Here is a 22,817-nt window from a genome sequence, read left to right on the forward strand (position 1 = left end):
CCGATATGTTTTATGGTCTGCGGCAACTCACGCATTTGATCCGCACTGTGCTATCGTGTATCTGGACTGGTTCGTGCAAAATTAAGAAACCAGACCTAATTTGCCGAATGGAAAGCATATTTACACTGTCTGAATCATTCCCTATCCCCTATATAGTGCATTATGTGCCATTCACAATATAGAAAATATAAATTGTATTTCAGCCGCCGCTTCAGCGTCTATTTATAGTGCAGGGGATTCTATAGGGGGATGCTTTAGATTCTATAGAGCATTTGATTGGACAGAAAATCTGATGAGAAGCTAAAGTGCAGAGTGAAGTCATCAAAATCATTGATCCATATTGGCAGAAGTGAGAGAGTGAGTTTTGAATGGATATATCTTCTAAATGCGAATTTTGTCATTGTTTTGGAGCACACTAAGGCTAAAATATTCATACTAAAAGTCAAAAACTTAAATCTTGATTTCATGGGGACTTTAAGGCTCCTCAAATAACCATTAGTGCTGACTCCAGCTCACCAATTCTAATTGGAATCAAAGTATATGCGCTTTTTTGATTTATCCACCCTGTCTAAATAATCAGCACCAGTGGGTATTCTATAATTGAAGGAATGTGAAAAGCCTGCCCTATTAGTCTTAATTTCGTTTAAGTGGGAAAATGCCATTGAGTGTGTGGCTCAGGATAAATTTCATCCCATCTTGTTTTCGAATGGAGGAGCTTTCATATGCTGATAGTCAAGGTGCCACTCACCTTTATTTGGCCTGAGAATACTTATTTGTGGGCATGCAGTAGAGTACATTGTCTTGATGTCTAGCAGATTGTAGTGGACTCTTGCTTTCCCATGGGTAATTTGCAGTGTTTGTTTTTCTCTTTCAGAGGTCTAGCTGAAATTTGTGACCACTGCTTTCCCCTGTTTCCTTTAAACAGCACTGACAGAGAATCATGGGAAATCCTAGTCTCTGATTTGGGTAATGGTTGAGAGTGGTGGGTGTGAGTATGTGTGTGTCATCTAATGCCAAGCTTCCCAAAGCCTCAGTTGGTCTCTCTCCAGTAAACATCATATTGTAGAGGAGACATATGGATGAAAGTGCCTAGCAGCTCATGGGGTGGATCTAAAAATGTCCACTCTGCCATTGGCCTTTCCCTGTAACCCAATAGAAATGGAGCAAAAAGAGCATGTAAAGGCAGGAGATCAGCTGACCTGCAGTCAGTGGCATGACTGAGTGAACGTGAGACCTTTGGACATTCTCTAAGCCCCCCTTGCTGGCTCCACTTCACTGACAGGCGGCGGAATAACTGTGTCACATGGCTCTGTTACCATGGAGAAATTGGCATGAAAGTGATACTGTTAGCATCTGTCTGAACAGCCATGTTAGGTTCCTGTTCTAATTATAAATGGATGTAAAATGTGTCCCTGACACTAACATCATCATTGCTCTATTGTACAATAACATGAGATCAGGCATAAAAAGAAAATGGGATGAGAATAATTAAACCACATAATAGATCTCTGTGCAAGCAGGGTCTACAATTAACTTTGTGCCACACTTTACTTTCATTACATTACTTTCCATAATAAATATAACATGTTATAGAATATATTATTATTAGTATTATTATATTATATTATTGTGCTGCAATGTATATGTAGGTTAGTGTGGCACAGTGATATGTCTGTAATAGTCGTGTGCAATAGTAATGTGTTATAGGATTCACTAAACAAGTTTGTTACTCACACTTCCGTCGGTAGGCTGACCACCTTTGTTATCTTAGATGTAGAGTGCACTAGAAACTCCAGATGGTGTCTAAAACTGTCAGGCAATCTGCCATTTGTGGAAGACTTTCCAAAGCCCCTTTTAACTTCTTGGGTATAAACCATGCTTCATAGTACACTATTATTTAGTCATCTTTCTACTAGTTAAGACATCATAAACATCTAACATGTTTTCCTGTTAATAATTCCACTTATAGTTGCAGCATTTCACGTCTCATTTCTTATTAGAGGTCACACAACAGGACTACCTATCCAGCATGCACTGCTGCATCCATATACCCCTTGGCATGTCTCTCTGACATGTCCATCTGTCAGCTGTTGATAAGACAGTCCTATGCAAAACTCAGTCCCTTAATTTCCTCTTAATGGACCGACGCATTAATGTGAGTCATGTGCCAAAAGCTGTGATACATCCATGACAAGGTTATTAAAGGAACAATCTGAGAATTCACCAGGCAGAAATCGAGAGACGAACCGGAGATGTGAAATTGCTTCTGGTATAACTGTGGTCATATCAGCTTGGGCGCTTCGCTGATTAACGAATTAGAGAAGAAATGAAATAGTATAATGTGATGGATTAAAAGAGGAACATTGGGCATAGCCTGTGCTGTTAGGAACAGGCCTGAAAAAAAGAAGCCTTATCTGTCGAGAAAATGAGGGAGACGGGCTAGCGAAGGTAATATGCTGTTTAAAGTGTGGCAAAAGAGAGGGAGCGCAGGTAAAAAGAGGGAAGAGAGTTGCTTGCGGAATGGGGGTACTAAAAGCCTGCATAAAGTGCCCCTAATGCACTCCAGAGAGGGATGATGTACACCTTGTTATAGCACTGAGGGCGAGACGTAGCCTGCTAACAGCACTGTAAAAGCTCCAAATATCCAAATATCCCCAGAATGGTCTTCCCCTCCATTATTGGACCTCACATCACCCAATTATTTTGGTCCGTAATCGGATGCCTGGCTATAGACAGATGAAAGACAGGCTGAGTGTGTGTTGATTATTTTTACAGATGGATTCATTTTTCTCATATTTATCTAGATTGTTCTCTATTGACGTTGATGTGCTTTGCATATCAATATGTCCGACAACTTTAAATGAGTTTCCTGGGGCTTTGCTCTCCCCATGGGAGTTCTGATTAGTGAGGGCCGCTTGAGTGGCTTGTCAATCTATCCCGTCGTCAAGGAGCGGCCAACGAGGTGCCTTTGCTTTGTAGAGAATTTATGCTTGCTGTCTCTCAGAAAGAGAAATATGTCATCTATCGCTGAGGGAGGCAATAAATAAAAATATCAAAGCGTGACCGCGGGGTTGCCTGGTTGAGCCAATCGCTCAAGCCTGAGGTTATTCGCCATAATCCTCCATTTCCATGCTCAATGCACTGTGTCTTCTCTCATGACGGTACAGTTACCCAAAGCCACATCTGGAATGGAGCGTGAACGTCAAATACCCCCTCAGATTCTATGAAAATGCTTCAGTGACCTAGACCAGGGTTTCTCAAGCTCCAACCAACACATTTCGGACATTGCCAATATTCAGCACACCTTGTTCAGCTCATTAGTCACTCTATGGAGGTCCTCTTGACTCTATGAACTAAATTGGGTGTGTTAGATTAGTCTGACCCCTAAAACGTGCAGTGTGGGTGGGCCCTTAGGAACGTATTGAAAAATCCTTAACAGTACGGAATAAACTGAAATCCGATTGAGATTTTACTCTTAGGAAAGAGCAAAATGGCTTAGTCTTAGTACTTGAGGTCAACCTCAGCTTGCATCCTATACTCCAAATGGCCTTCCTGACAAATCCGGCCAAGCCCTTTGTCTCTTACATCAGCATGGGTGCAGCGTTGAAGTTTTATGGCGAGTGACTCATTAGATCAGGGTTCACCAATCTCGGTCCTGGAGGGCCGCTGTCCCTGCAGAGTTTAGCTCCAACCAGCTCCAACACACCTGTTTGAAAGTTTCTAGTATGCCTAGTGAGACCTTGATTAGCTGGTTCAGGTGTGTTTAATTGGGGTTGGAGCTAAACTCTGCAGGACAGCGGCCCTCCAGGACCGAGATTGGTGAACCCTGCATTAGATTATCTGTCGAGGAAATTGGGAGAGGATTAGGGCAGGACGGGAACCGTGGGTAATACACTGCTATCAAAAACAAGCATGGCAGAGACAGAGATACGGATACGACGGGGAAAGTGATGGGATTCAGAGGTGACTTCTCTCAACACATTGTATGGCTCAGGGGTGGGATTACAAAGCAATTAGCAGCACTGGTGGTGATTAATACTGTGGCTAATAGGATGAGGCTGAAGATCGGATGGGGAAAAGGAGGTACCGAGCGCAAGAAACCTGGACGAAGACAAGCACAGTGCATCAATCACAGATGACAGCTGGGACAGGGTCCAGCAGCTCCATTCATCATGAGAGAGCGAGGGACACACACAACTCGGCAAAGTAGCAGAGGAAGCATTAATTACTAGTTGCTTCAGTCATCCCTAACACCTCTGATTGTAAACTGGAGTCAGACACTTAGATGAATCAGTTGGAAATCAAGATGATGGCATTAGAAAGATGGATGGACTGTATTTAACAGAAACCTTTGTGAAAATAATCAACAATGCTGGCGGGGAAAGAGTTAAAGAGCCTGTGCACAGCAGCTTTGTTTTTAATCACTTGAGATTTTGACTGATGTATACTGTAGCTACAGTAAACTTTAGAACCAGTAAGTTGATGAACCTAATCTGATGCACTTACTGCTTCAGATGCGGCCGTTCTACTGACGGACAAAACATGCATGTCCAATATTCTCTGAAATTCGCTGGTCAAAAACCTTGTAACTTGTAATTTGAAGCTTGATTTTGGTAATATGTTAATAACATAATGACACAATATCTAATTTGACAATGCAGTGTTTAATTATTAAAAAAGATACAGTGTTTTTTTTTCCATGTTTTGAAAATTAGTGTTTTCGGAGATATGAGGGTTCCTTGTACTAAAGTCTTCTACTAGTTTGTAAGCAATTATTTCAATTGAAAAATATGAAAACAATGGGAACAAAATAGGAACAAATAGGAGTCAACAATGGTGATGAGCATTCCATCATGAACATACTTTTAGACAAAAACAATAAAAATACTGTTGGCACAATGGGGCACAAGTCCTAAAACAAAAGCAACAACAGTACCCCCCCCCCCCCCCCCCCCAAAAGTCAATCAATCAATCAATCAATCAATCAAATCAATCAAATCAATCCAATCAATCAATCAATCGTTTATTCACGTTGCAGTGCATGCTGGAAACCATAGTGCCAGCACTTATTTACTGAAAACAAATAGTACAGCTGCTACTATAAACTGCGTAGTATGGCAACTTGTAGCAAGTAATATAGTGTAAATTCACACACAAAAGTGTCTACAGTGTTGAGAAAAAAAGAGAGAGAGATACCATGCTATAAGCACTTTGAATTCTGCACTGTGATTGATGATATCAGATGAAATTTTATAGATTAAGTTATAGGTATAGCTTTATCTTAAATTCCCAGAATAACTGCAGTTTCTAAAAGATCTACAATACAACTGCACTGTTTATCTTCAAAGTTGTAGTGTGACATGAACAACTCTATACTACTGCTGATAAGATTCCCAAGAACAAAAAGCACAGTACCTACAGAAACCACAGCCGTATCTTCCTTTTCTTCTCCGGTTTTTCCTTTGTGTTCACTGGAAGGAGAGGAGAAAAGATCACATTAGCACAACACTGGCTCAGAGATGGCCATCTCCACCACACATTATCATCTCAGCCTCGAGGCAGCGCATAAAGTCTTGAGGGTGTCAAGCAATGGACCCAAAGGAGGCTGCCATTTGCTTTAATGTGTATAGAAAAACAGGAAATGATCAGGTTGCAAAGCAGGCCAAGGCACAACTACGGACCAAGAGGTCTATCAAACTATACAGGGGGAAATTCAGGTAAAGCGGACTTAGTTTTGACAGTCATCTCAATTGACTCAAACTCTCAGAAAGTACATTAGTATTAGTATATACAACAATGCATTTTCAGTGACATAAGGCAGAAAATAATTCCCAACAGAAATGAATGACTATTAAATTAAAGATGTTTTGAATAACAGCTTTAAAGTAGCCTGAAGGCAGAGCTGTACAGTGTGCCGGTCTGATGTTCATTAATTAGCACAGTTCTAAATAAAACAGACTGTTCATTGTAGAATTGAATTACAATGTCTGAATGTCCACGTGAAGACCTGTGCCTAGGAAGTCACCTTAAATTAAATATGAAGGAGAAGTAGGTTTGAGCTCTGGAGAGTTAATGGCAATTTAATATTCTATTAATTATAAAGTGCACAGTCTTATGGTCTAAAATATTCAAGGAAAGGTAAAAGAAAAGCTTAGTTAAAACCAGCCTATAACACAGGCCACATACACAGATATCAAACTTAAATGCATTATTAATTTTATAATATGTATAGTTATATAGTATCCATATTTATAAATGTATACATGTGCCTATAAATAAACAAATGTATTTAAAACGTATACAAAATATTTACTTCTATTAATTTAGAAAGCAACTTTATCTATAGCGATAACACAATCAGAAACATTTGCATGTAAATATATGTGAAATGGTACATTTAAATCTTAAAATTTATGTATCTGTTTATTTATATGTGGGACACATTTGGACAAATACATTTGGACAAATGTTGGCAAAGCTTAAGAAAAGATTTAAACGAGTTGGCCTCTAATAAGGGCACATTAAATGTATAGTTTTAAAAGAAAAAACTATATAAAGATAAAGATAATATAGGATATAAAGAGAAGGAATATAATAAGAGTATATAAAACGAGGAAAAAGTCGATGTATCAGAATGGTAATGCGTTTTATCTATCGCTCTCTACGTCGGACAAAAAACAGTAATTGATATGATTAGCCTTTGGCTTGACTAGGTTATCAAACAGCTAATAATGTGTTGCTAATGTTACATGAACCATGTTCCTGTTCATCATCTAAAAATCATCATCCTTAGAAACGCTTTGAACATCATAGAAAGTCAGTGAAGGAAAGCCCCATACCGCACGTTGACAAGATTGGTTACTTGTTATGGTTCACTGCAGTTTTAAGGAGAAAATACTCAGCAATGGTGTTGACTGATGAATTTTCACATGGTTTTTCTTAAAGCATAAAAACACCATATAGGCCTAGACATATAAACTAAAACAATTTAAACTTGATAAATACATTTGCCTGATCTAAATGTGCTAGAATGTGAAATTTCTTACACAATATTTTACAATAATTGCATAATTAACATGACTGCAGTGCTCGCAGTGTATTAAACCCCTAGATTCCCCTACTCTCTCTCTCTCTCTCTCTCTCTCTCTCTCTCACATACACACTCAACATTCATTATCTTTTCATTTCTCTCTCTCTCTCTTTCTCTCTCTGTCTCTCTCTCACACACTCAACATTCATTCTCTTTTCATTGCTCTCTCTTTCTCTATTACGATTACATTTTATTTGCCCCCAGTTGCAGTTGACGCCACTCTTCATTATTAATCTTTCATAAAGCATTTTGAGACTCAAGTGATAAACACGCAGACACTAATTCTAGACAATTTACCCCCATTTAGTATGATTTATCATACACCGCTGACCACCTACTGGAGTATTCAATTAATAAAGCAAATCTGCAGGCTTGCCAAGTCTATCAATGCCCTTCTTGAACAGACAATTTTCACCTCAATATTTCTTAGGCGGGCATACACTGTGTGACTTTCGTCCGATTTTGAGCCGAATTCTGACTCGCGCTCCTCGTCGCACAGTTGAAGCAAAGCTACGAACCAATTGCCCTAAACTCAGTGTTCTTTCAGTGTTCGTTTCATCTGCAGCAAGAAAGAAATTAAAAGAGTGAGATCTTAATTTCTGTAGCTATCAAACTAGCTACAAATTACTGTTGCTTACCTCCAGTTTGTGTTGCAAAATGGATAAACCATATATTACCCACGTCTTCCAAGCCACCTGCGATGTAGCTACCGTGCCCCTTTAATTTGTTAAACAATGTCCATGTTAAACAAACTGTTTTTGAAATAAAGCTGTTTTGACTAATTATTACAGTTTTCGGAAATATTATAGACTGTTAATAATTTTAATAGGCCTATAACTCATTGTAATCGACCTAAATGTTTTTAGACAATTTTCAATGAGGAGGAGTAAGCTTCTATGTAATCTTTTATTATCCTCACAGTGCGTTGGTTACAGTGTTGGGAACGTTACTTTAAAAAAGTAATTAGTTATAGTTACTCACTACTTGTTCCAAAAAGTAACTGAGTTAGTAACTGAATTACTATAAAATAAAAGTAACTCATTACCAGGGAAAGTAACTATTTGCGTTACTGTAAAAAAAAAAAAAAAAGTTGCTATATGTCAAAGAATTTGGATTTTTTTTTTAGCAGTTTTCACAAGTCAGTTGAAATGAGTAGAACAGACAGGTGTTTGTACATAACTTTCGATATTTCTTGCATGTCGACAGACAGCAAGAGGTTTATCCTGCACTTCAAGCATTATCTTTGTAAGAAAAGTAAACAGTTACACCATATAAAGTGCATTTAACTCTAGCAAATTAAATCAACCGCTCTCAACTTTTTATTAAAAGTTTTATTAATAAAGTAAAGGCATAGAACCAGTTTAATGTAAAATGTTAATGTTAATGTAAAACTAAATGTAAACACTTTGCGCCTTTTCGATCGCGCCCGCGCCTCTCTCTCTCTGTGGCGCGTGTGCTGGCATGTGTGTAAAAACACTGGCTCTGATTGGCTACCATGAAACACATGACTTATTAACCACCTCCTCACTAGCTGTGCGAGCCAGGGGTGCGTTCGAATTACACAGTTTATTCAATCAATGCATAGTAACGCAACGACTTTAAAATCCAGTAATGTTAACTGCGTTGTAATGACGGGAAAAGTAATTAGTTAGATTACCCCGTTACTGAAAAAATAAGGTTGTTACCTAACGCCGTTCTTTTAAAAGGCGTTATTCCAAACACTGATTGGTTATGCGGTGATGCATAATAAGAACACTGTTTAAGCCATTTACATGAGCTGCACATTGTTAGGTTATAAGCATAATTGGTGTCAGATCATGCACATGCTTATCTCACATGCATCTTTTGTTTTGATAATGTGAAGAGGTGAAAAAAGATAACTTGTGGCTCGAATATGTTGTTACATATGTAGCAATAAACTATCTAATAGAAATAAATAAATAATTAAAATATCACAGCCTTGCTTAATAGTGATGAATATACTGTCTGGGATGTATTTCACTTCAAAAATGGTTCATTTAAAAACTTTTAATCAATGTAATCTAGTAAAACTGAATGTCTCTAAAGTACAAATTAAATACATTACCAGAGGCTACCACTGAACTTCAAAGCATCAAAACGTATCTACATAGGTCTTTCTGTAGAGAGAAAAAAAGGAGAATGACACTTTTCTGCAAAATGTCTAAATTGTGTGATTTAGATTTGCAAGCTTAATCACAAAAGTGTTTTATGCATTATGTTTTTTTTTTCTTAGATTTTTGCTGAAATAAATGAGTTTTAATAACACCTAACTTCATTGCATATAGAGTTATTATTTAGGCTTAAGTCATGATTTCCTACTAAAAGAAACAACCTCATCATTGTGATGAAGTGTCTAATTTGCTAGAGAGTGACGACAATACCACACTTTCTGCATCAAGGACTTTCTTTCTTTGACATTTCATATCCACCACCCCTCGCTGATACGCACTGCGTGATCCGCTCTTATGACTCAACTTCAAATTTGCCTCACAAAGGCCAAAAGCCAACGCTTTTAAAGCTCAAACTGCATGGTGAAGGCAGCTACAGTAAGTAAAGGGTAATGACTAAGCCACAACATTTAGCATTGAAGCCCCTGTTGATTTTACCCAACCTTAGTGTATAAACTGAAGAACAAGAAAACCAAACAATGGCCGTACTGTGGAAGCTTAGACTGAATAGCCACATATTCCAATTTTTATTGGAGAGACAGTCTTTAATTTATGAAGGATCGGTGCGCCAAGGTGACCTAGTGCTCATTAGAGAAAGCGGTAAAAAGCACATTGGACAGATGGGAGGCCACCTGTTAAAAAGCAGTTTCATGACCATAATTTTATTCTGCATTACTTTCAGCCCACCACATCATTTAAATACAAGATCGCTCTCTAAAAGTTCAGGCTTTTCAAAATGGTCCTCCAACATAAGAGGCCCACTTTTCAAACTGATAATTACACAATGTCAAAGTCATTTTATCATGGCATAGTTTTGGATGCAACAAAAAGTTACACTGTGGTTTCATTTAGAAAAATGAAGATCAAAGAAACATCTAAAATGTTTATGTTTTTTAAGAAACATAAAAATCTAGATTAAAACACATGTACCAAGTTCTCAGAAATTGATTTTGAAATAAAATCTTGACTTTGATTTTGCAGGCAAACGTTAAAATATGAAAAAGCTGTGAAGCAGTTTTATTCTCTCTAAGAAATAATAATACAGGATTAAGATGCAAATCTGTTTCATGTTTTCTTTTCAAGAATTCAATTTGTTTAATAAGGCCATTTTTTGGGTCGGTTGTATCACCCTGACATGTGTGCCTCTCCCAAAACCAAAATAACAAAATTAATATAGAAATGATGTATAACTTGCATTCAATAGCTGAACCGAAGAGATGCTTTATAGCTGAATTGAATTTGTTTTATAATTGATGAATTTAGCAATATCAATACTTATTTCACTGAATTGTATTGACTCGAGCTGAATAACGACACTTTTGTCTTTTTATAGCTGCTTTACAGCAGAATTTGAATTTGTCTCATATTTGATGAAGTTAGCATCATAGATCCTGTTATCCTGTTCCTGTTTATTACTGTGAAGGTGCTTTGAAACAATCTATATTGTATAAAGTGATATATAAATAAAGGTGACTTGACTTTAATGTATTTATTTATTATTGCACAGTTTTATGCATGTATTTTTTATGAATGTATGTATTAATGTATTTTTATACTGTGTGTGTATATATATATATATATATATATATATATAATAAATGAACAGATTGGACAAAAATTATGAGCATCACGTCACAGACCCATAGACAATAATAAAATAAATAAAACTGATCAGACAAAATAAATAAATAAAAGACAGCAGTGCAATTAAAAAGGTTTTAAGAACTGATCAAAGCTCTTGCTGATGATTGTGTTCGCTTAAACACAGACTTCATGCATAATCCATAAACTCTTCTCATCTTATCTTAAAGCCACAAAATAACCCAGAAGCCATGTCTGCTCATAGCTATACAGACAAGCTGGTTTGGGACTCGGTAGTTGAGGGAAATTTATAAGAGAATAAAGATCATGAATAATTAAAAGGGTTGTGCATTTTAAATGTGTTTTTCTGCACAGAAAAAGCACTGCATTACAAATTATTGTGTTAGATGCCACATTAACCCCACATTCTCTAAAAGCTCTCTCTAGGAACACAGGGTGACCCGATATACAGGCCCAAAAGTTTTCAAAACTTTTACACTTAAAGTCACTAAAAGTTCCATATCACTGTCATAAAAAATACCAGGAACTTCAGTGAGGTTACATGTTATAAAATGACATAAGTGAACTTAAAAGGGCATCGTCTTGACTTGTACAGAGGTTGACGATGAAGGTTAATGCAGTTATTGGCTTTGGGTTTTTTCCCTATCATGTCTTTTCCTCCAATAAGAGTGGTCTTCAGTAAAAGGCCACAGAGCTAATTGAAGGTTTTGATAGGCCATATACCCCTGCTTCCTGCAACTCTGACAGCACAGGGCAGCTACTGAGGCTGTGTAATTGGACCCTTTTAAAAAAAGGAAGAAATAGTCTAGCGGGAACATGAAAGGCAAAACAGAAGATATAATAAGACAAAAAAAAACAAAAAAAAACCCTTATGCAGAAAAAAATACTCATTTTAAATGTTCTTAATTGTGCCAGTTTGTAAAAATTTACTTGGAAGAAGTGTGTGTGGAAGAATTTTCTTAACAATAACCATAAATATAGCAAGCATCAATTGCACAGCCAAGCACAGAAGGGCATGACATATGACATACATTGCAAAACTGTGACGGTTCATGAGTTGTCACATAGAACGTATAACAAGTATAAAAATGACAAATGACAAAATTATTCCAGTGTCAAAACCTAATTATTTGTGTGCCAGGCAAAAGTTTGCAGGCAAAAAATGATACTTTTTTCAGCAGGTAATTGTCAGAACGTTGCAGCACCATCAGCCTGCTCCATCTAGAGTTTCAGGACAGAACTTGGTACATATATTGTAACAAGGTTTGCTGATCAGGGAAGGAGGTGGGAAAGTCCCTCACAGACAACAAAACAACAACTTAAAATGTCCCAGGGGTGGTCCTCTCTTGTTTTCCACTGTCATCACTCCTTTTATCCTTCCGGAGCTCCTCCGAGGGACTCGAGACTATTGTGTCGTGCAAGTGTCGCTCATTAAAGGGGTGGTATAATGCCCTTTTCACAAGATGTAAAATAAGTCTTTGATGTCCCCAGAGTGTGTATGTGAAGTTTTAGCTCAAAATACCCCACAGATATTTTTATATAGCATGTTAAAGTTGTCACTTTTTGAGGGTGAGCAAAAACGCACCGTTCTGTGTCTATTCCTTTAAATGCAAATGAGCTGCTGCTCGTGGCACAGTGGGCGGAGCTTCAAGAGCTTGCACCACTCACACAGACATGCACTGAATATTTCAAAAACTTTTAGCCTTTTATGTTCAAACCGGATTCAGACAATGATGGAGAGACTCAAGAAGAAGTGACAACATGTAGAATACAACAGAACATTTCTGAATGGTTAGTTGATGAATTTATGTAGCTTATGTGTAGTTATCTTCTAGTCATTGATTAGCATTTTCTGTCTTGATAATCTATAAATCGTGTTCAGGGGGCGGGGTTTATGTAAATTCTAGGGTTGGTGATGTCACTAACCCTGGAGGAAGCTCGTGTAGTCCCTACCAGCCGTTTGTTATAAAAATATCTCCCTTTGCTTTGAGAATTGTAACTTTACAGATGCTGTTTATGCTCAAACAGCAACATTACAAACTGACTAAAGTTAAAAAAGAGAAATCATAATCAACCACCCCTTTAACATTCGCTCCACTGGCCTCTCTCTACTCCCATGGCTCTAAGCCCCGCCCTGCTTCTCGCCACATATACTATACTTTATTTTTAAAAGCAAGGCCAGTTTTTGGCCACTAAGAAACTTTTTTTTTAATAAAAAAAGTGAATGAATCTAAATCAGGCAATATACCAAGCTTCATGGTAATAGTTGGGAGTTCACTAAGATGCTCTGCTCATTGATTCTGCGAAACTCTACTACGGTTCAGTAACATAATCCCATGGGAGCAAAGAGACTGCATGGCTTCAAAATGGAACAGCGAAATACACTTCTCCAAAATCACATATCACCACAAATGCAATGCAAATAATGCAGTTTTCGACATTCAAAGCAAACTGTTCATTAAAAAACAACTCTCAAACTGCACAGCTTTTGCACCAAGCCTAATTAAATTCCCCAATGCGCTCAGTTGTCACGCAAAGAGCTGTGGAGAGAAAGAGAGAGAGTGTGAACGCCAGATATAGCAATATAATTGTGGTCCCACTGGCTGGTACCTCCCAGCTGACTGCAGAGGCCAAAAAACGACAACATAATCTGGGCAGAGGTGTAATGTACATCATTGTAGCAATGCAGCAGAACCACTGATTGCGAAGGCCTCCAAAGCGAGCTAATGTTAAACACAGGTGCAACTGCATCTCTGATAATGCACATGATTCAGAGGGGCATTGTCGACTAGAGAGAACTTTCTGGTACAGGCCAACACAGAGACGAGAGCCAGACAGACGGCAATTAGAAGAATCAACATTGCCTAAATGTAACAAGCTGCAATTTGAGCTCACACGCTCGAGTCTCCCTGGAAAATGGCTAAAATGAGTCTGGCTTCAACATGATTTTGAAATAAGTATCAGGGGAGCTGGTCGGACGGTTAAATGGGCCAACACAATCAGGTGCTGTCTGAGAGAGAGGTGGATTCACAGGCTTTAGGCTCATTTGAGGCTCTGAGACAACAACGCATTCCTTATAAAGACAGCAGGGGTTGTTGTTTACTCTTCATAAATCATACTAAGAGAGCACTTGACACATGGTACTGTTGAAGAAACAGATTTTCATCTGTGCAGGACAAATTTTTTATCTCATGCTCAAACATTTTGTCAGAATATGAAGATTCTACCCGTTGATTCTCACAAATACATGCGCAAGGCCATATTATTTTGGCATAATTTCTGTGAGATTTAAGCATACAATTCTCATTACTGTAATGTGTACATATGTGTACAGATGTTTCCATAATTCTACAGTGCTATGCATAAGTTTAGACACCCATGCTAAAGTTGACTAAAAAGAGGAATAAAAAAATCATCTTTTGGAAATTGAACTTAATGCCTTAATTAAAAAAATCCAACCTTTAAGGACACCAATTTTCTTTGTGAATGAATAATGTATCGTAAATAAATAAATGTTCTTCCTTAAAATACAGGGTGCATAAGTCTGGACACCCCTATGTTAAATTCCCATAGAGGCAGGCAGATTTTTATTTTTAAAGGCCAGTTACGTCATGGATCCAGGATACTATGCATCCTGATAAAGTTCCCTTGGCCTTTGGAATTAAAATGGCCCCCCCTCATCACATAGCCTTCACCATACCTAGAGATTGGCATGGTTTTATTTCAGTTAGCCTAATAGCTGGTTTGATTTGCATTGAGAGATGATCTTATGGAAAGTACTCCATGCCAATCTCTAGGTATGGTGAAGGCTATGTGATGATGTGCGGCTATTTTAATTCCAAAGGCCAAGGGAACTTTATCAGGATGCATAGTATCCTGGATCCATGAAGTAACTGGCCTTTAAAAATAAAATAAAAATAAAAATTGGTGTCCTTAAAGGTTGGATTTTTCCAAAAATTTTTAATTAAAGGTATAGCGGAGGATTTTCCCGAATTTTAGAAGAACCGCCCTCTCCACTTTTTGAAAAAATGCACATGCGCAACACTCTACCTGCTCCCGAGAGGGAACGCCTATTAAACGTATGCACAAGCTAATCATAGCTTACATTAACTTTTACTAGCAGTGATTTTAAATGGATTTCTCCAAATAGCATGCCAAACTTTACCTGTCAAGTAGAAACTTCGCGACTGAGGCATCAGTGGGAAGCCCAACCTGTGTTTTGAGCGCACGTCATCGTGTGAATCGTGTGCACGAGCACGTACGACGGCCTTACGTAAACATATCACCAGAATGATTGACACTTAGGAGGACCAATAGTCTTGATGATCCACCCGGAAAAAGAAAATCCTCCCCTTACCTTTAAGGCATTAAGTTCAATGTCCAAAAGATGATTTTTTATTCCTCTTTTTAGTCAACTTTAGCATGGGTGTCTAAACTTATGCATAGCACTGTAAATGGTAACTCTATATCTGAGCATTTCCATTTTAGAATTACTGTGAGACTGTGAGACACATTTTAGAATAAAAAATATCCAAATTGCAATGCAAGATAAAAATCCCAATTGTGAGACAAAGATATAAATCAATTACAAGTGTCAATTGTGAGATATCAGCTCACAAACGTGAGATATTGAACTCACACTTACAGTTTACAAGATTTTTTTATGCATGCACTTATTTTACATTACAACAACAAGAATCAAGTCTCAATTAATTACAATGGTCTTAGAATAGACTTCATTATCTTTTTAGATATGACTCAAGTTCTTAACAGGTTTGTGAGATTCACCCTTATTGAAGTGAACAAACCAGTGAACATACAACTAGCAAGCTGTCTCAAAACTTTTTTGCTAGTTACCTGCGCTGTTTTTGGACATGGCTCTGAAATGATCTAGTACTGTCAGTGATGTGGGTTACTGTAGTCTCTTGCATTTAGAGCTTTCATTTGAGCTATATAAAGTACAGTACACAACCTTCACATACCCCTCTCAAAATGCTGTTCCACCTTTCATGATCCTAATTAAATGTCAGAGAAGGATCCTTGGCTTCTCTGAAGCTCTTTATAAATGACCATACCTATGATTTTACTTCTACCAGTGAGGCTGGATTTTTTTTAACATGCTTTATGTTTTATTGAACTGGGATATGACTAGAGGAGATCATTTCATTCGGACAATCACTAGAATACAAATGGTCTATGTCTATTCGTGGCTCTCATTAAGCACTGAGATGAGCCAGAAAGCCAAGGACTGTTCAACTGAGATGTCCTGCCTTGTGTGCTCTAATAATTAAGGCCTTATTTCTAGATAGTTGAAAAGGGCTCAATTGGGGACCCTGATTAATGATCCAAGGTTTCTTGAGAAAGTAAACATGACCTTTCTTTATTAGACATCAAAAGCCATATTTAACCTAATGATAAACGATCAGTAAATATCAAAAAGTTAATTGTTTCAATAGTGCTGGAGTCGAGATTGTGATTGTCTTGAATCTTCTTAGAGAACATTGCTGTAGGACTGTACAGTTAAATATTTAAAGGACAGTCATCAATTGACCCTTCAAGATGAAGTCCAAAGTTCCAAAAAAAAGAACCCTACATAACACAGCGAAAAAAGAAGTGAAAATGGAAATGTTCTGTTTAATCTGGCATGTTGCCACCCACCTCTCAGAAATCAATCGGACTATGACCTTTGTGAATGACTTACTGGCAGTGAGCAAAGAAGAAATGTAGAGGTGAGTGTTTAGCGCCAAGCAATTTAGATTTTAAGGAATTGTAAGCGATTTCTGCTAGACTTCAACCACATTTCCTCTGCCATAAACCGCCAACCTACAAAGGCAACCAAATAATCAGCAAACCTGTCACGTTTTGGGTTTTGCTATGTGTCTTGTCATTGGTTGAAATTTAACAATAACTGTTTTAATATATTTTAAAATGTAATTTATTCCTGTGATGGCAAAGCTGAATTTTCAGCATCATTACTGCAGTCTTCAGTGTCACATGATCCTTCAGAAATCATACTAATATGCTGATTTGCTGCTCAAGAAACATTTATTAATATCAATGTTGGAAACATTTTCGCCGCTTAATATATTTTGTAGAAACTTTTTTTTTTCAGGATTATTTGATGAATACAATTCATTCATTCATTCATTCATTCATAAGTATTTATTTGAAATAGAAAAATGTAGAATTCTGAACAATTCACAAATCTTTACTGTAACCTTTGATCAGTTTAATGCGTCCTTGCTGAATAAAAGTACCGTATTAAACCGTCAAAGTGGAATTCACTACAGTGACTTTCTGAGGCTAGTTGGAATACCTTTTCGCAAAGACTCTGGTCATGAGTTTCAATGCATTTGATAACAAATGTGCTGGAACATTTCCTAGATCATTATCAGTGAAAATGGTGTTTGCACATCACAGTTAGCGATGCTACTTCACAGGCAGCGGCTAATTACTCCAGACTTCAAAGTGGCACAGGCTGGGAGGAGACAGAGCCACAGTGAGAGACCTGACTGGTCTGACTTCATTTGGTTAAAGAAAGCACAACAAGGGGCCGTGCAATTGAGAGGACATTGAGATGCTCAAAGCGCGCAGCTTCTTGGATAAAATTGCTTATATTAACATGCATCTTACAAAGAAAGCTGTGCTCTAAACTGGAACAAGGACGGCAAATGAATCATCCATTGAAATATATTAGTTGAATGAGTTAATTATGCAGGTACTTAGTGCCCACATCTTGTATTTTATATTCAGGATAGTCTACCTAAAAACAAAATGGAGGCCAACATAATCTCCCATCTCTCAAGCAACCCGCTTTGTGGAGATAGCCAGCCTCATTTCCATTAAAAGCTCCACTGCCTTGCATGTTATGCAACACAAACAGACGGTAAATGAGCAAACCCTAAATGCATTCCTAAATAAGATGTGATCACAATCTATTCAATAAAAGTGGAAATAGAAGTAATGGGCTGAACAATGGATTGCTGGAGCGGTTGGCAGCAGGAACACTGGCATAATATCCGGTGCTCAGATGAAAACATAAAAAAACAGCCTGTGTGACTTTTATTAATATGGAAATCTCAGGCCTCATCTTCTGAATTTCATCTTGCAGTTTGTTCACACCGGCAGCCTGAAAGTTTACATCCAATTATGATGCTTGAGCTTGGGACCATTCAACCTGAGAATTTGTTGGGATATTGGTGTCCCTGACGAAGCAAAGTTTGATTAGACTACAATGTCTGACACTAATAACATGGTTGTACGATTTTAACATCGCCAAGCACTTGGAAATTTGTTCAGAGTGTTGACTGACCAAAATGAAGAACATGAAAAATTGGCAGTATGAATCAAGTGTGAGGTATTTCACATGGAAAGATATGCAATCGTAGTTTGTGTGTGAGGGAACATGCAAGATGGCTTCTGAATAAACATGTAAATGAACAGCCTGCTCACTAAATACAGATTAGTACTGCAACAGTGCAACTAAACTGTTTCAGCATGAAAAGGAAACTGACAATATATAAATCTTATTATTAAATTATACAATTCATTATTTATTATTTTATGTGAATAATTGGAAAGGAAATGGCCAAAATTTAGAAAAAGCAGTAGCAGTATTGGTATCAGTGAAACTGGCCTTCTTTCATAAATGCCATTAAACAAATATTTTAAATATACTGCATTTATGTTGTTTCTACATTAATTTGGAGATTCACTGTGAAATTATTATAATATAAAAATATATTAAAACTATATTGACAGCACTAATATAAACATCTTTCTGCAATTAAAATGGTTGGTCAGTACAAAAACAGCACAATTAATTCAGCCCTTTTAAACGCCCTTTTGTTTGTTTGCCAGGCAAGGAGAAATCTGAAAGGGGCTAACATGAAAAGTCACGTTTATTAAATACCACAGTGAGGCACGGACGCTTTGGCGGAGATTAAATTCAACACATCAATTCGAGTTTACAGTCTATTGAAGCCGGTGGCATAATTAAATGCAGACACTTTTTCTGTGTCGCCCTTCCTCCTTTTTTCCCAGGCTGTGTGTCCTCAGATACATGGAGGAGGAAGGGACCGTCCCACAGAAGCTAGCTGTCAGTTTTGATCTGGTTGTGGATGAGGAGCCATAGCTGTCACTCAGTATCGCTCTCGCACATCATCAAAATGCAGTGATAATCATGCAGCTACAGATGAAGGAGAAAAACAAGCCAGCGGTCTGCTCTGATGGCAAGGCATGCCATCTGGAACGCTCGCTTTGTCATACATATCAATTGTGTGACATTTCACAGCAAAAAAAAACGCCTGGCTCTGACGCCTACCTGCAGAATCCAGCACCAGTGAATACATGCAAATCACACTGAAAAAGCGTTATCGTTTACCAGCAGGAACTTTCTAGGTTGATTTAAAGCTTCTTGAATTTTGGTAGATCAACACATACGTATCTAATCTAAAATCTCCAATTTGTTTTTAAACTAGATTAGCTAGTCTTAAAGGGATAGTTCACCTAAAAAAATATTTGCGTCATCATACATGACATTAAGTTTACCAAAACTGATGTAATGTAAACGTGTAAATATAAAAACTATAATGTTGTAATGTGAAAGTTCCAAACGAAAAGGAAAAATCAGCAGGATGCTTTTATCTATGAGGATTTGGCTTGATCAGAGGAGTGAGAAACATGTTAGGCTCTTAAATTATTGTTTTTTATTTTCCCAACCCATGCAGTGTTGCTTTTGTCAGCAGAAAAAAAGAGGAGGACAAAACTACTCAAGGTAGATTAAAGATAATGGAAGCCTTTTTCTTAAGCATAATGGGTGAATCCTCGGTAAGACTACCAAGAATAATTAAAGGTGAAGGGTGACATTTCTGCTCAATACAGACTTGAAAAAATAATAACAGAAATTACTCTTTTACCTTTAAAAAAAAAAAAATAGGCACAGTAATAAAGCTTTCGGTCTACTTGTCTACTTGGTTCAAGATTAATTTTTGTTAGTATACTGCTGTCCACAGGAAAATGGACCACCATGTTGATGACATCAGCTTGTCCATATAGGCATATCCAAATTGTTGTCCAAAAAAAAAAAAAAAATTTCTCAAGATTCAAAATGTCTCTTCCATTAAATTTCACCTGCCTCTAATCATCAAAGGTAAGTCACAAAACATGGTTCATGGCTGTGACATAAACTAAAGGCTACTGGTTGGAATAAAAACGTAATCTTTAAGTAGGTCCCCAAATGTCCACCATGAAAACTATTAACTGAAATTTGCCCACCTCTTGAGTGTCTCAACAGATCTCACTGCTTTTTAGACTGCAAGACCTGAGGAATAGGGTGTGTGGGGTTTGGTTTGATTGATCAGCACATTCTAAGCCTGGCTGACAAACTAGCAGTGAAGCAGCAGAAGCACAGCTGTTTTTCCTGCAGGTAGCTATCATAGAAGATAGCGCACAGTCCACAGCACAGAAAAATCACAGTACCCGCCTGCAATTACAAACCATGCATTACTTTATAGTCCAGACTGCTGTCACCAAATGGCTGAAAATAAATATAGATAACTATAATTAAGGAGGGAAAACATCTGTGTGGAAATATGTTAGCTACCTGGCTAGGAAGGATAGATCAGTATTGTAAAAGCCTTGGGGATTAACTCATAAGACTGTTGAACGTTCAGGAACACAGTATTAGAGTGACTAGAAAAGCCCACACACTGCTGCTCCTTTGATTAAATGCACAGAAAGTAATATAGCTTTTTCTTCTAGTGTCCTGGTTTGCTATACAAACTAATTTGCATTTGCACATTATTTATTACCTCATAACCTACTTTCACCTACTTACTGAAATGCACCACATAGTCTAGTTTAACTCTTCAGCATCCATCCTTACTTCTCCTAATATGGTTAAACCGGTGCTCCTAATCCCAAACTAGTGGCACTCGCTAATCTACTATGCGTAATCTACTTTCGAGCTCTTGTAAGAGCTTTGCTTGAGCCTCATCAACAAAATGGTTCCCAACACTAACTCCAGTTCTTCTGCTGTTTGTCCAAGGACCCCTGATATCCACCGTACTGCCTCTGTCTCCTGAAGTACCATTAACACTATAGCTGCCATCCTCCTGATGAGCTCTATGCCCTATTGATATAAATCTGTACGCAGTCCTCTCGGAAAGCCCATTAAGACAGAATGACAGCACTCAGAATCAGCCGCCGCTTTAATCATGCAATCAAAATGCATTATTTGGCTTCTTCAGGTGCACGGCAATGAGTGCGGCCCTTCTCGCACTGTACTCAATTGAGACCAATTGGGTTCATTTCTGTCCTTGTGTCTCTCTTTGGAAATCTCATTCAGATGGACATTATCATAAGAGGAGCAGAATGAAGGGATAGAACTGCAAAGTGTATAATTATAGTTGTGAAACAGTTGTGAAAAGGCTTTTTTACCCACTAAATTCAGATACTAAAACTTTGGTTGCTCATTCTAAACAGAAAAATTTGTTTTATTTATTCTGAGTGTAACCATCATAAAGTAGGTAGGGCCCTATAATTTCTGCGATCACGGAATCGCGGAATTGGCAAATTAATGCGGAATCTAGTGTTAACACAGAATTTTACATATTTGGAATACAATTCTGTTTTTTTGTGGGAGAAAAACGTATGTCTGAGGAAAATATAGACTGGGGGAAGCAAATATGGGCGACACAACCCCTCCCGTCATTTCAGCTCCCCCTTCAAAACAATGAAAGCATGGCGAAGCGGCTCTCAACGGCTCTGCTTTCGTCGGCGAAAAAGTTAAGAAACTCGACGCTAAGCCCTCAGTACCGAGCCGAGCAGTTCCCACGTGACTTTTATGTGTCAGGCGAACTTTTATGTGTTTTGTCAACATTCCGTTGACTGGAAGCGCAAAAATACATGCACTGACCACCTGTTATCCAAAAGCCATGTGAAGAACAAGGAGATGTACAATGATAATGCTATTAAGGCCACCACGTCCCTACATACGTGCATTACTTCTGCTGCATTCAACTTGGCTGTTACATGATGACAAAGTCAACTTTAATTTCATAACTCAGGGAGTAGGCCCTACTTGCTGTATTTTGCCTTTTTTTGATGCACTTTAATGTACTGTATGGAAAAGATGATTCTTATAAGTACTTTATGTATAACTCTGAAAATTAGAGGTTTTTTTTTTTTTTTGTCCTATTTTTTTTACTTGAAATAAAAAGCTAATGGAGCACTTTTATTTAAACTTATATAAACTAATATAATTTATTTTACTGGACAGTATAAAGAGTAAATGTGATGTTTGTTACCTCAATAAATTTAAGATCATTCCTATTTTATTTGTGTACATTTTAATCATTAACATTAAAAGCACTCTTTTTACGACTAAAATAACAGTAAAGGGTAAAAAAAAAAAACCTGAATTCCCAAAAATTAAAACGGAAAAAAAGGAATTTGCAAAAATTAAAATGGAAAAAAACGGAATTTGGGAAAAAATAAAACGGAATTTGGGAAAAAATTAAACGGATTTTATAGGGCCCTAAGTAGGTTAAAACTATTTTTGTTATCCTCTAGAGATATCAATTCCCCTTTAATGACTAAAACAATGTTATATTATATTATATTAAGTTATTTTATGATGTTTCCTTCAAATTCCAAATATCCTTTATTAAAAATGTGAAAAACATGTTTGGGGTCTCAGAGACCTCAGATATAAAACATTGCAGTTTTAGTTACTTAAAAAAAAAAAAAAAAAAAAAAAAGCCAGCCTACTTTGTGATAGAAAAGAAGGCTGAAGCATCTACATCTGTCCACGTGATAAAATAATTTGAATGAAATGTATTGGGTTAATTAGGGCTGGGTGATAAAACGATAATTATTACGATATAATTTTCCTCAATAAAATTAGAAGTTCGGTAAGTATTCAAAATAACGTT

General features: G+C 37.4%; 1 protein-coding gene across 4 annotated transcripts in view; it reads right to left on the bottom strand.

Moving 5' to 3' along the window:
• The window catches only part of syt1a (synaptotagmin Ia), a 190,704-nt gene that overhangs the window by 118,021 nt on the left and 49,866 nt on the right, over positions 1-22,817 (bottom strand). For 2 of the 4 annotated variants that reach the window (XM_084113055.1, XM_084113052.1), the window contains exon 2: positions 5,420-5,471. The gene's annotated coding sequence lies outside the window, so the exon portion shown is untranslated. Of the gene's footprint in view, positions 1-5,415; positions 5,472-22,817 lie in introns of all 4 variants that reach the window. The other 2 variants (XM_084113054.1, XM_084113051.1) reach the window with 1 other exon arrangement.

Source organism: Abramis brama, assembly GCF_963993115.1.
Source record: "Abramis brama genome assembly, chromosome: 4".
Classification (NCBI taxonomy): Eukaryota; Metazoa; Chordata; class Actinopteri; order Cypriniformes; family Leuciscidae; genus Abramis; species Abramis brama.